Source organism: Crocodylus siamensis, chromosome 2, assembly GCF_052110815.1.
Source record: "Crocodylus siamensis isolate JL-2025a chromosome 2, ASM5211081v1, whole genome shotgun sequence".
NCBI classification, from domain to species: Eukaryota; Metazoa; Chordata; order Crocodylia; family Crocodylidae; genus Crocodylus; species Crocodylus siamensis.
Window position 1 is genome coordinate 282,822,455 of NC_143396.1, and position 13,663 is coordinate 282,836,117.

Here is a 13,663-nt window from a genome sequence, read left to right on the forward strand (position 1 = left end):
TTGCATTATTCCTGGGGGAGAAGGTGAAAAGACTATAACCAGATCCAAAAGAAGACAAGGGCACCTAAAACAGGCCTTAAGTTTGGACTTGGCTGCTTGAAGTCCACCTGTGATCTAAAAATCCTCACCCAGCATCTACTTAAATATAGAAGCACCTAAAACCACCTGGCTCAGGAATTTTCTCACATGCCTACTAGTCTGTTTCTCTGCATGTACCTAACCATACCTACCCAGTTGGAAGGGTAAAAAATTGACTGATGGGGTACATCCAGAGAGTAGTGGTGGATGGGTTGTACTCAAACAGGTGAGATGTAAGCAGTGGGGTACTCCAGGACTCAGTCCTCAGGCCAGCCCTGTTTAACATCTTCATCAGTGACTTGGACAAGGGGGTGGAAAGCACGCTGTCCAAGTTTGCTAATAACACTAAGATGTGGGGGCGAGGGGGACACACTTGAAGGGAGAGAGAAGCTGCAACTAGATTTAGACATACTACAAAAGTGAGCAGATGAGAACAGGAAGGGGTTCAACACAGACAAATGCAGGGTGCTGCACCTGGGGAGAAGGAATCCACAGCATACATACAGACTGGGGAGTTCCCTACTTGAAAGCACAGAGGCAGAGTGGGATCCTGGAGTCATTACTGACTCCAAGATGAACATGAGCCGCCAATGCCAGACCGCAGCCAGCAAGGCCAGCCATACCTTGTCATGCAACCAAAGGTGCATCTCAAGCCAGTCCAGAGAGGTGATACTCCCCCTCTATGAGACTTTGGTCAGGCTGCAATTGAAGTATTGCATCCAGTAGTGGACACCACACTTCAAGAGGGATGTGGCCAGCCTGGAGAGGTTTCAGAAGAAGGCTACCCGCTTGGTGAGAGGGCAGCAGGACAGGCCTTATGAGGAGAGACTGAAGGACCTGAACCTGTTCAGCCTCACCAAGAGGAGGCTGGGGGGGGGGACCTGGTGGCTGCCTACAAACTCATCAGGGGAGATCAACACAAATAGGTAGAGCCCTTTTCTCCCCAGTACCACCTGGGGTGACAAGGAACAATGGTAATAAGCTGATGGAGAACAGGTTTAGGTTAGATATCAGAAGGCAATATTTTACAGTTAGGGTGGCCAAAATCTGGAACCAACCTCCCAGGGAAGTGGTCCTCTCCCCTACCTTGGGCAAATTCAAGAGGAGGTTGGATGATCACCTGTTTGGAGTGTTGTAAACCCAGCATTCATTCCTGCCTGTGGTAGGGGGTCAGGCTAGATGATCTATTCAGGTTGCTCCTGACCCTAGCTACTATGAAAATATGAATGCTGTGTGCCCCTGGAGCCAGGTGGGGCATGGAGAGCTCCCAAAGGTGGCTGTCAGCATTGGGGGGAGGGTTGTGAGTGCCAAACAGTAGTTGGCAATCACCCACAGACGCCGCTGGCAGTGTCGGTGGCAGCCAGTGGTGACTGGGAACCACCTGCAGACACTGCCAGTGGTGTCAGCGGCAGAGGTGGTAGGGTGGTGAGCAGCAACTGCCTGCAGGTGCCACTGGTAGCACGTTTTGCAGGGGGCACACCGCCAAGCTCATGTGCAATGTGTCACTAATGCACCTAACTCCTACGTATATCTAATAGGCCTGTGTGAGTAGGCAGCTATTCAATCCAGCTTTGGATCCAGCCGCTTCAAATGCCAGCAATCTGATCCAGAGCTCCAGACCAGGTTCCTGCTTCAATCCAGCCAAAGTGATTTGGTCATAGGGTATAATGGGGAATCAATGAAATATCTATAACTTTGGGGTTTTGTGTCTGATTTGGATAACATTTGCAGATGTGGTAGCCTCCACTCAGAGCATGAAGCCTGCCAAGTTTCAAGAAGATTGGTGCAGAGGTTCATGGGGGACTGCACCCCAAATTCATGAAAGCAAAACATGTCATGTGTATGTGTTACACCACAGGAGGGTGAAAGCTGCAGGGGTCATAGCCCCTAGTGAGGCCACAAAGCCTGCCAAGTTTCAAGATCAGTGCAGGGGTCTGGGGGGAATTGCATCTCAAACTGCTGACAGGCAAAAATCATGACACAGATGACCCTTTGTGTGTTAAGGCTCAGTGGGCTGAAAATTGCAGGAGTGGTGGCCCCTGCTCAGGCCTTGAAGCCTGACAGGTTTCAAGGAGATAGGTGCAGGGATTTGGGGGGAACTGCACCTCAAGCTGCAGACAAGCAAATCTCGTGACATGGGTGATACTGTGTGTGTTAAGGTGCAGCAGGATGAAAGCTGCAGGGATGGTAGCCCCTGCTGTGGCCACGAAGCCTGCCACCTGTCAAGGAGATAGGTACAGGGGGGTTCATGGGAGCGTGAAGGGCCTGTGGTGGCCTGGGCACCCCCATCCATGGGAAGGTGATGGACCCATGGGGCCCTGCACCTCTAGCTGCTGACAGACAAATCTCGTGCCATGGGTGCTTGTGCAACTGACTGTGTCTGTCTTGGGGCAGTTGATTGTCTGTATTGATTATTTCCTCTCCTTAATCTGTGTTTTTGTGGGTGTTAATCCTTGCTAATTTACTCGTTTACATCTAATTAACACCTACAAAACCACAGACTAAGGAGAGGAAATAATCAATGCAATCAACTGCCCCAAGACAGACACAGTCAGTTGCCCAAGCACCCATGGCACGAGATTTGCCTGTCATCAGCTTGAGGTGCAGTCCCCCCCTAGCCCCTGCACCTATCTCCTTGAAACTTGGCAGGCTTTGTGGCCTCACCAGGGGCTACCACCCCTGAAGTTTTGACCCCACCAGTGGTGTAACACATACACGTGACATGAATTTTGCTTTCAAGAATTTGGGGTGCAATTTCCCCCCGAACCTCTGCACCGATCTTTTTAAAACTTGGCAGGCTTCATGCTCTCAGCAGAGGCTACCACCCTTCAAGTTTCATCCAAATCAGACAAAAAACAACTAAGTTATAGACATTTCATTGATTCCCCATTATAACCTATGGCTGGATCTCCAAGGTGGCGCTAAAGCTTTTATGAAGCAGTCTGGAAGCTCCAAACCAGTTCAGAAAACTTAAAGAAGCCAGCACTTTGATCTGGATATGCTGCTCCAGATGCCAAATCGTCCAAAGCTTTTCCGGATCTGAAGCATGGTTCGAAGCCTCACACAACCCTAATGTCTAATCAGAATGAAGCATCTAGGCTGAGGGGCCCCTTTGTCCTTGGAGGAGCTTGGCATGGTTAGTATGCTCTGAATCCACCTCAATGGTCCCTCAAAAAATGCTGGTTATTTGCAAATATGACCAGGGGCCCTGTTATACCTTATGTGAATGTGAATGTGAACCTTATGCAGTGAGACGCACAAAAGCTGATAGGTCTTAGTGCTAGCTTGGAGTTTGGAGCAGTCACACCTTTAGTCTAGACACCTTTTTTGACTGTCCCCCACTTGCACAGCTGTGACTTGCCACTAGACAGTAGGGGTACGACTAAGAACTATAGCTGTGAGTTGCCACTAGAGGGATGGTAAACCAGGACAGGCTTCTTCTATCCCTGCTCTATGGGTGGCAGTGTAAGGGATCCTGGGAAACTGGAGGTCTTCAACTTGGGTGGCACATCTGCGGGGAGTGGCCACACCTTGATGGAACAGGAGCTGGGTACTGAGGATTGGTGATAATCCTGCCCTGGAGTGGCATAACTTTGAACCACATAATGAGTGTTTAAAACCACTTGAAGGTGTTAATGTGTGGACAATCCAGGGGTTAAGAGCTCCAGGAGCCATCCAAAAGTACTATGTAACAAGACCCCAGAAAAGAAAGTACCGCTAGTGACAGTCTATATTGTTACCTGAGCAGTTACAGCTGTCCCTCAGGAACTGGAAAATCTGTTTTCTAGGCTCCCTGAGACTAATCCCACATGTCCCACCTTGCAGAAGAGTGAGTGTAAGAGAGATTTAGGCTCTGTAGCCTCTGGATTTGGGCTGAAGTAGAGGGGGAAACAGAGCTGCATTTCAGTGTCAGCTCTAAAGTTTGTTTCTAGGGGGAGTGGGCTTGTATAAAATGCAGTTGTAGAAACAGGGACCAAAGCCCAGGATCCCTCTCTCCCAAATGGGTCACTTAAACAGCAGGATACAGAATCAGACTTCCCCACTCATTCTCTCCCCTTCTGGCCCCACTACCTCTTGCATTCCTTGCCACTCTGTGGCACAACTTCAACAGGAGGAGCAGAGGCTACTCTGACATGGGATAGCTTATAGCAGTGATTCTCAGCCAGGGTGCTGCAAAGGCTTGAGAGCCTTTCAGGGGTGCCACAAGAAGCTATGCAATCTCTTAGCACTGTGAGGTGTGCAAACATGATTCCCAAGATAAACCCAGAGATTTCAAAGAGGAATCCACAGTGTTAAGAACATTCAGACCTGTTGTGGACTTTGACTTCTCTGCAATGGAAAAATTGTTCTAGAATTTTTCTGTAGTCAAAAAATGAATGTGAACTAAGAGCTGGCATTTTCCAAAGGGCGCCTCAAATCAAACAAGGGTGACTTGACTTTAAAAAAAATTGAGAACCTCTGCTCTACAGCCTGTTGGGGTGGGGCACTCTCTGTGGGGCCTGGAATTTGGGTGTGAAGAAGACATTGAATCCAAGTCTCCCATTTCCTGAGTGCTATCAACGTTAGGCTAGTATAAGAAGAGGGCATTCATGTCATCCCTACTTCTTCCTCTGGTTGCCTTTTAAAAGGCAAACAGCAACCCTCTCTCAGAGAATGTGTTCAAATGCCTCTTAAATGTACCACAGAGGGCACATCTACACATGAAAATAATCTGGGAGCAATTTACTCTTGAGTAAATTACTTGAAAGTAAAGTCTCCTGGGCATGTGTTTACACATGCAGGGATGTGGAACCAGATTTGCTACTCCCAGCAGCAGACTGCTCCTGCTCCTTGGGGCCCTGAAACAGGCCCCTGCAGTAGCCCAGGGGAGCTCTAGGCTCCCCCTGGGTGCTAGCAGGGTCCAAGAGACAGCTGTCTCTTGGCAGAGGATGGAACATTACTCCCTGGGCCCGGGAGGTGCCTGCTGCCAGGGCAGGCTCTGCCACCGGAGCCTGGGCAGGGACAACATCCCCCTGACCCAGCAGCAGAGAGCTTCCAGCCCTGGCTCCATGATTGCAGGGCCCAGGCTGGGAGATCCTTACCCCAGAGGGCCAGCTCTGCAGTTGTGGGGCCAGGGCTGGGAGATTCTTCTCTCCCAGCCCAAGCCCTGTGGTCACAGGACCTAAACTGGGACATCCTTTTCTCCAAGTGCCAGCTCTGCTATCATGGGGCGAGTGCTGGGAAATCCTTCTTTCCCAGTGCTGGCGTCATGACCACAGAGCTGGTGCTAGAAGAGAAGGATCTTGCAGCCCAAGCCCCGAGATTGCAGGGCTCAGGCTGAGAGAGAAGAATCTCCCAGGGCTGGACCCATGACTATGGAGCTGGTGCTGGGAGGGAAGGATCTCCTAGCCCAGGTCCCATGGTTGCAGGGCTTGGGCTGGGAAAGAAAGGATCTCCCAGCCCCCCAACCATGGGCCCTGTGATCAGGAGCTGGGGCTGGGAGCTCCCTACTGCTGGGACAGGGGGACATTGTCTCTGCACAGGCTCCAAGTGGTAGAGCCCCCCCTGGCAGCTGGCAGCTCCTGGGGGAAGGGAGCAATCTCCTACCCGCTGCTGCCCAGGAGCACATTTGCCTCCCATCAGGTGTCTGCATGTGCGGTACTGCATGGTAAGTAATCTAGAGTAAATTTGCTACTTGCTTTTGCAGGTGGCAAATTTACTCGCAATTCAAGCCAATTACTGTGCAGTTAGCATCTGCATGTGTAGACATCGATGCTTACTGTGCAGTAAGTAGCTCTAATGCACAGTAAAACTTCTCATGTAGATGTGCCCAGGGCATGAGGGAGGGAAGGGAGGTGGGGATAAGAACCAAAACCAAGTTTTAAATAGATCAGGAACAGTGAGTATCATAATCGCTCTTGGAACACATTTCCTTAAAAGCAGCTCTAATAGATCTACACTGTTTTCTTCTGTTATAATACATATTTCATCAACACAACCTTAGGCAACAGAAAGAAGGTTAAGTGCTGGATAATCCCAAAAGGGAGTCTCAAGGGAAGACAGAGCAGCAAGGGTGATGGCACGAATCTGGCTGCCAGGTCTGTGAAATTCAAAAGACCTATTTTGAAAGATAGCTGAAGACATACATTTGCTGCTATTAATTATTTCTGATACTCTTAGACCATTGCAATGACTTTAGACTTTGAGATAGGAACAATCCATAAATAGAAAAGAGTTGAATTTACAATGCTTACATATCCCCAAGTCTCCATGATAGATGTACATGTTAGGTCTATGTGTTTTAAATCTACTAGGCTGTCAGGAATTCTTGATGCCTCAGTCATTCACATATCATATCCTCTGGCCCAAGATAAAAGGCATGTCCTTACCAGCTCCTGGACAGTCAAACATTTTTTTGTGGGATTTTAGAAAAGCTGAAAATTTTCCATTAGAAAATCCCATTAGATCAAAGCTGGGACATGTTTGAGAATGTAAACTCTAATGAAATGATTTTGTTTAGGCAAAAAAAAAAATCAACATAAAACATTTCAATAAAGTCAGAACAGAACCTACTAGACACTGTAGAGATGTCTTATCCTGATGAGTCCTACGTTTATTTTTTAGAAATATATTTTAAACATTCTGAAGTGGAGACCAGAAGTGGGAACAAGGTGTTTCAATTTTAGCAAAATACAATCTTCCAATCAATCCTGCACCTTATCTTTCATTTGCACCCCGCTGGAAAATTCCATTTTGCTTTTTCCCAATTCAAAACGCAAACTAACCACAGAATTTCCCAGGAAATGGAGGTTTTGATTCTTGGGCAGTTCTTCTAGCAGTCGTCTTCTCTCTATCAGATACACCTACTCCTGGTTTCATTAGCTATAGAGGGTGAGATGGGAGAAGCCCCACAGTGCAGGCTCAGATTCTTATTTTGGCACTAGTCTTCTCCTATTAACATCAGTAAGGGAAATGCTGATGCATAGGTTGTGCTTTTTGGCTGAAAATCTCTCTCCCTGGAAAAGCTGGGAAACACAAGCAAGCAGCTTCTTCTGAAGTGGAGACAAACAACACCACCAGTCATCTGAGAGATGGTACTTGTGTCACGATTGCCTTACCTTGGCATCATCATTACAACCAGTACAAAATGTTGTTTTTGTGTGAGAGGCAAGGATTTCTTAGGGTGGTAGCTTTTATTAAGCAACCACGTAGTTGGGATAGAGTTAGACAAGCTTTTGACCACAAGACATTCTTCATCAGGTTTGACCAGTACCAGCCAAGCACAGCATAGTAAAAAATTGTTGTAGGAGGTGGGGAGAGATAGAAATTGCAAGGGGCAGCCAACAAACAATTAGTAGAAGAAAAGCAGCCGATTACTGGAAGATCAAGGCCTATCAAAAGGGACAAGGGTCATTCTTGCTTTTTAAGTGTGGAAAGATTTCAGGATTTGGATAAATTATGAAGTGCCGTAAAAAAAAATCTATGTTAAATCCTGTGTTCTTACTGTCCAGCCAGCTTATGAATTTTTGTTCCCCGGTTTGCCTTTTAAAGGTGTCAGGTAGATTTCTCTTGAGTACAAAGATAGGGAGGGCAGAGACGAAGTAGTTCTGTGAAAAATGTACTCCTAAGGGTATATGTGTGTCTCTGTCCCTTATATTTTTTTCTATGAGAGTTCATTCTGGTATGCAGTTACTATTTAGTTTCACCCACATAGTTGCTATGAGGGCATCTGATGCATTGGATTAGGTGCATCACATTTCAAGAAAGGCATGTGCAGGAACCACAGATTCTGACGGTTTTGTTGTGTTGGGGGGGTATTGACTGTGCAGATGTGTTGACAAGCAAGGCTTTGTCCAACTGGATGTCTGTTGGGTAGTGGGGAATTTGCTTCTGATGATGAGCTGGGCAAGGTTAGGGGGTTGTTTGAAAGTCAGAAGCAGAGCTGCTGCGCATATTCCTCTCAAGATCTGATCTTTGTCAAGTCTAGGCTGTAGTTTGACAATTCGGACCATTTCCAGCATGGGGTGGCAGGTGACCCCCGGGGGTGTGCGGTCTCACAGTGGTTTCTTTTTGTTTTGTAGTAGGTTACTGCAGGGTATTTGGATTGAGCTTTCAAATGTACAGTGTATTTCTATACTGCAGTGGCCTTGTTGTTTAAAGGCAGTTTTTTAGGCTGGCCAGGAGGCATCATAAACATTCTCCTAAGAGCAGATGTGGTGGTAACTGAGAGCCTGACTATAAACTACAGCTTTTTTTTATGTGCTTTGGATAATTGCTGGTCCTGCAAGGACATAGGTATGGTGGTCTGTGGATTTTCTGTGTTTGGTGATTTGCAGGGTAACATCCTGGATATGGATTTTGGTATTCAGAAAGTTGTTGTTGGCATAGGAGTATTCCAGAGAACCTTTGATCAAGGTGTGATAGTTCTTAAACATGTGGTAGGAGTCAGTAAGTGAGTCCAGGTCTACAATTTTTGCGTACAGGTAGTCCTCGACTTACAACATTTCGCACTTAGAACGTTTATAAATTGAGACCCTGTTTCAACTTTATGACATCAGTTTTGACTTTACAATGATTGATCTGATGTGATGCCACACCAGAGAACAAGTTTGTTGTGTTGCCCTGATGTGGAAATTCAGACAGGATTACTGTTTGGCTATCAGAAGCGCTTTATTTTGCATGGCCACAAGAGAAAAAGCAAGGGGCAGCTAATTCTCAACAAAAGCAAAGCACAGACTTCTTTATATACTGATAAGTCACATACAGATCTGCCCACCCCGTAACATACTCTTGGCAGTCTGACAGTGACTCATCCTGGTGTCTTCCTGAACCAGGCACATTTTCTCAAGCTGTTTTCTGATAAGCTTATCCTGAAGGCCGCTGTGTTGTTCCCACTCGGCCTTCACCCACATCTCCCATCCTGTCCCGACACGTATACACTCCTTTCAGTACTTTTCCATTCCTCATCATTCCCCCCTTGTAAACACTTGTGCTTACACCTCTATATTCATAAAGCCTTTGACATTTTCTTGTCGTTCACACTTATAGGCCACCTCCTTGAGCACCATCGTCTGCAGCTCAGTCTTAGAGAGCCTAGAAACACTCTGGGCAGTTTTCGATAAACACCAGCGTAAGCTACACAGAGTCATTTCGATAATAATGAAAATAGCAAAAATGCGTAATAAACTCAGAATACGCCATTTTAGCAGGGATTTCCACCATTGCCCTGTATCTGGTAGCCACCCTCACCAATCGAAGGGTTTCTCCTTTGCAACTGCATGGATCACCTGCAACTGTCTCTTAATAGTGCAGAGGTCTTTTTCCACTCATTGACGCTGATCGATCCAGGTGCAGCAAGTATGGTTCACAACCACACATACCCCTCCTTGGGCGGATAGGAGATAATACAAAGCCATACGATTTTCGGTAGCCACCTGTCCTGTCTGGGTGATTTCATCATTAAGAGCTCCTAAAGCATCGACACTGGCATTAAAAAATTTCTTCATAACTCCCAAAATGTTTACAATGGTCCTTTCTAATTTAGCTATCCTCAACCAAGGGAGAAATGCTCTAGTAAATTGATGGAATCCTGTGGGTTGGCAAACTAGTGGGTTTTCAACAGCTCGCTTATGTCTAGGCAAGCCAGGTGGGATATTAGACACCTCATGCCAAGAGAGGCTTGGGTGTAGATCAAACTCTGGGACGAGTCTCCCCAAGGTACAGGTGCCGACCCAATGCCATGGCAAAATCTTGTAGGCATCATTTCCGCATAGCCAGAACAAGCCTGGAGCTGCTATAGTGCTGAGGTCCCTACAGGTCATGCTTCCAATTCGACACTTCTGATTGACCTGTAAGGTATAGGAAGGGGCACATTGGCTCCCTAACAGTCTGCATTGAGATATTGATTGATTACAAGAAATAGAACCTAACAGCATGTAAAATTCGGACCTGTTCATTACCAGACTATGGGTATCCTCCAGGGTTCTATGGATTGTGAGAGACCCACTGGTACACTGAAAGGACGTGTTTCTCAGCAGGATCCCAGACGTATTATGGGAATGATAATCAAAGGTTACCCGGCATTTAGGGTAGTGCCCCACTGAGTAACCAGCTTCACCCATCCTACCACTCCCATTGGACCTATAACACAGGGCTGCCTCAAGTCTAGAGGACAGTTAGCTGTCTCGGGTCTTTTTCCACCATTCAGGGATCGACTGCTGTGTTCTATTAGAGTGAGAGGAAAATCTGACAAAGCTAGTATTGGTACTGTTTCCCCAGTCTTCAAGGGGAATCGGTACCCCAAGCATTGGGATTCCTCTGGCTGGGTGTGTAGGCCCATGTATGCACACCCAGCAGTTCATAAGTTTGCCTGCACTAGCAATACGCTGCCCCAGGAACATAATACTGTTCTCCTCCCATGCCCTGACTAAAACTCTTAGCATGAAGCAGAGTAAAAGAAAAGGTAACATCTTGAGGCCTACTCAAGCGGTATCCTAAACACTGCTATCCCTTGGAACTTCAAGGGGCTAGCCTTGACTAAAATTTCAGCCTTCAGCATACTACTACCAATAAAATACTGACCACAAGGATACAGAACAGCATTACCCCCTGGGGAGTTTCTAAATCTACGTAATTATCTGCGACTTTCCAAGGGTTAGTGCTATTCATACTAAATTACTAAAGGCAATTCAACACATGGAAGCAAAGTTCATAGCCTCAAGTAAAACTTGGCTAGCTATGCAGGCTATTTTCTGAGATTTTGTTGTCTGATCTTCAGTCACAAGGAACCTCTTCAAGATTTCATTGTCTGATCTTCACTTGCAGGGAACCCTCTGGATCTTCATGGAGGTATCACTGGTGAGAGAAGCCTTCCATTCCGTCGGGGCAGTTACGTTCTTGCAGTGGGAGGTATGGACCCAAGCAGAAACCTCGGCAACTTTAACAGCAGTTGAGGTGGTTAGCAGGACCTGGAAAGGCCCCTTCCACCGAGACTGCAGGCAATTCTTCCTCTGGTGGACCTTAATTAGGACCCAATCTCCCAGTTGGACCGGATTGACAACTGAGCCACCATCTAGAGACTGATGTTGTGCTGTGGCCTTAACCTGCAACGAGATAACCTTGAGGGCCTTGGTGAGCCCTTGGCAGTAGGTTAATAAGGAATCATGGAGATGATTCAGGTGTTGGGGGGGAAGGTGCAGCAAGTCCCCTCATGGATTGACCCATAACAATCTCAAAAGGGGTCAGACCTGAGGACCTCTGAACAGAATTTTGGATTTGGAAAAGTACCAATGGGAGGGCTTTGGGCCACTTTAGACCAGTTTGTTCACAAGTCTTCACCAAGCAAAGCTTAATATCAAAGTTTTTCCATTGCACTTTACCCCCACTCTGAGGATGATTTGGGGTGTGGAGCTGTTATTGGATGAAAAGGACCTTGAAAATGTGTTGGACCACCTGGCCAACAAAATGGGAGCCAGGGTCTGAGTCCAGGGAAAGGGGTAGACCAAAGCGGGGCAGCAGGTCAAAAAGAAGCTTTTTGGCCATTAGCCCATTGGCAAAGGTATGCCTCAGGCCAGCCACTAAAAAGGCAGACAATGATTAACACATACTTCCAGGGTCCCGACCTGGGCAACTCAATGAAGTCCATGTGGAGATGGGAAAAGGGGTGAAGACCTAAGGGTCTGTGGAATGCATGTGGCTGGCGGGGTGGTCGGCCAGGATTGTGTCGCTGACACTGCAGATACTGGCGACAAAAATGGGCAGCCACGGTGGAAAAACCAGGGGTATACCAATGGCAGTCAACTTTGCCTACCATCCCCCCTTTGGCCAAACAGGCCACTGAGTGAGCCATTTAAGCCAAGAGGGATAGCAGGGCCCTGCAGGCTACAAGGCAACCAGACGGGTGCCGCCACAAGGAGTCAGAGTGGAGAGAGCAGCTCACAGAAATCCAGGTGTCCTTTTTGGCATCTGGGGCAGCATCCTGGAGAAAGGGAAGGTCAGGGGAGACAGGGGAAGAGAGGTAGAGATCAGCCTGAAGGACCGGAGCCGAGAGTTCTGACAGGGCGGCGGTCTTAGCCACGGCGTCCATCCTATCATTTCCCAGAGAGACAGGATCATCAATAGCAGTGTGTGCTTTGCACCATAGAACAGCAAGGGTGGAGGGAAGGAGAATAGCATCCAGGAGAGCAGTAATAAGTCAATAGTGAAAGATGGGAGTCCCAGCAGAAGTAAGAAAACCCCGCTGTTTCCAGATCTGTCCAAAAGAATGGCAGACACCAAGGGCATAGCGAAAGTCTGTATAGATATTAGCAGATTGTGCAGCGGCAAGGTGGCAGGCACGGGTGAGAGCAATGAATTTAGCAGCTTGAGCACTAGTAACAGAAAGAGGAGCAGATTCAATAGCAGTATGATCGGAACAGACAGCATAGCCAGCTCGGAGAATGCTGTGATTATCTTGAAACCAGGAGCCATCAATGTAGAAAATGAGGTCAGGGTTAGTCAGAGGTGTATCAGAAAGGTCAGGATGGTGAAGAGAAACAAATCCACAAGCTGAGTGCAGTCATGGGGTTGGCCGTCTGAGGGTGAAGGAAAAAGAGAGGCAGGACTGAGGGGATTGCAGTGGACAAGGGTCACGTGGTCTGCAGCCAGGAGAACCACGTCATAGCAGGTTAGACGGCTAGGGGGTAAGTGCTGAGTCCTGCCACGTTGGAGAAGGGTGAGGACAGCATGAGGGACAGGAACAGTAAGGGTGTGCCCAAGGACAAGGCTGTCAGTTTTAGAAACCAGCAAAGCGGCGGCAGCAACGGCATGGAGACAAGGAGGAAACCCAGAAGTGACTGGGTCAAGGGAGGCACTAAAGTAAGCAATAGGACGGTGTGGGGAGGGTCCAAAAGGCTGAGTCAAGGCACCAGAGGCAGTGCCTTGGTGCTCATGGCAAAAGAGAGTGAAAGGCTTAGAATAATGAGGCAGACCGAGAGCTGGGGAAGAAGAAAGGGCTTGCTTGAGTTGACAGAAGGCAGATTCATGGATGTCTTCCCAGGGTAGCGGGTCAGGGGAAGAATCACAGGTGAGAAGGGTGAGAGGTCTGGAAAGTCCAGAATAATTAGGAATCCACTGTCAGCAGTAGTTGGCAGCACCTAGAAAACCACAGAGTTGGCCTTTAGTCTGTGGGCGTGGGAGGGAAAGAACAGCAGAAAGACGATCGGGAGACAGGTGACGGGTACCGTGAGAAACGGTGTAACCCAGGTAGGTAACAGAAGTCTGACAGAATTGGAGCTTAAAGCGGGAGGCTTTGTGGCCCCGTGCTGCAAGTTGTTTTAAAAGAGTGACCGAGTCAACCTGGCAATGAGGGAGGGTATCAGAACAGAGGAGCAAATCATCTACGTATTGGACTAGCACAGAATCATGAGACAACTGGACTGTACTGAGGTCAGACTTGAGAAGCTGGCTATATATGGTGGGCGAGTCACAGAAACCTTGAGGCAGACGGGTAAAGGTGTATTACTGACCCTGGTAAGTAAAAGCTAATAAATATTGAGAGTCAGGGTGAACTGGTATAGAAAAAAAAAGCATTACAGAGATCCACCATGGAAAAATAAAAAGCAGAAGC

At 47.6% G+C, this 13,663-nt stretch overlaps 1 pseudogene; it reads right to left on the reverse strand.

Annotated features, from left to right (window-relative positions):
• Positions 1-9,302: 9,302 nt before the first annotated feature.
• LOC149872307 (syncytin-2-like) lies at positions 9,303-10,178 on the reverse strand (annotated as a pseudogene).
• Positions 10,179-13,663: the final 3,485 nt, after the last annotated feature.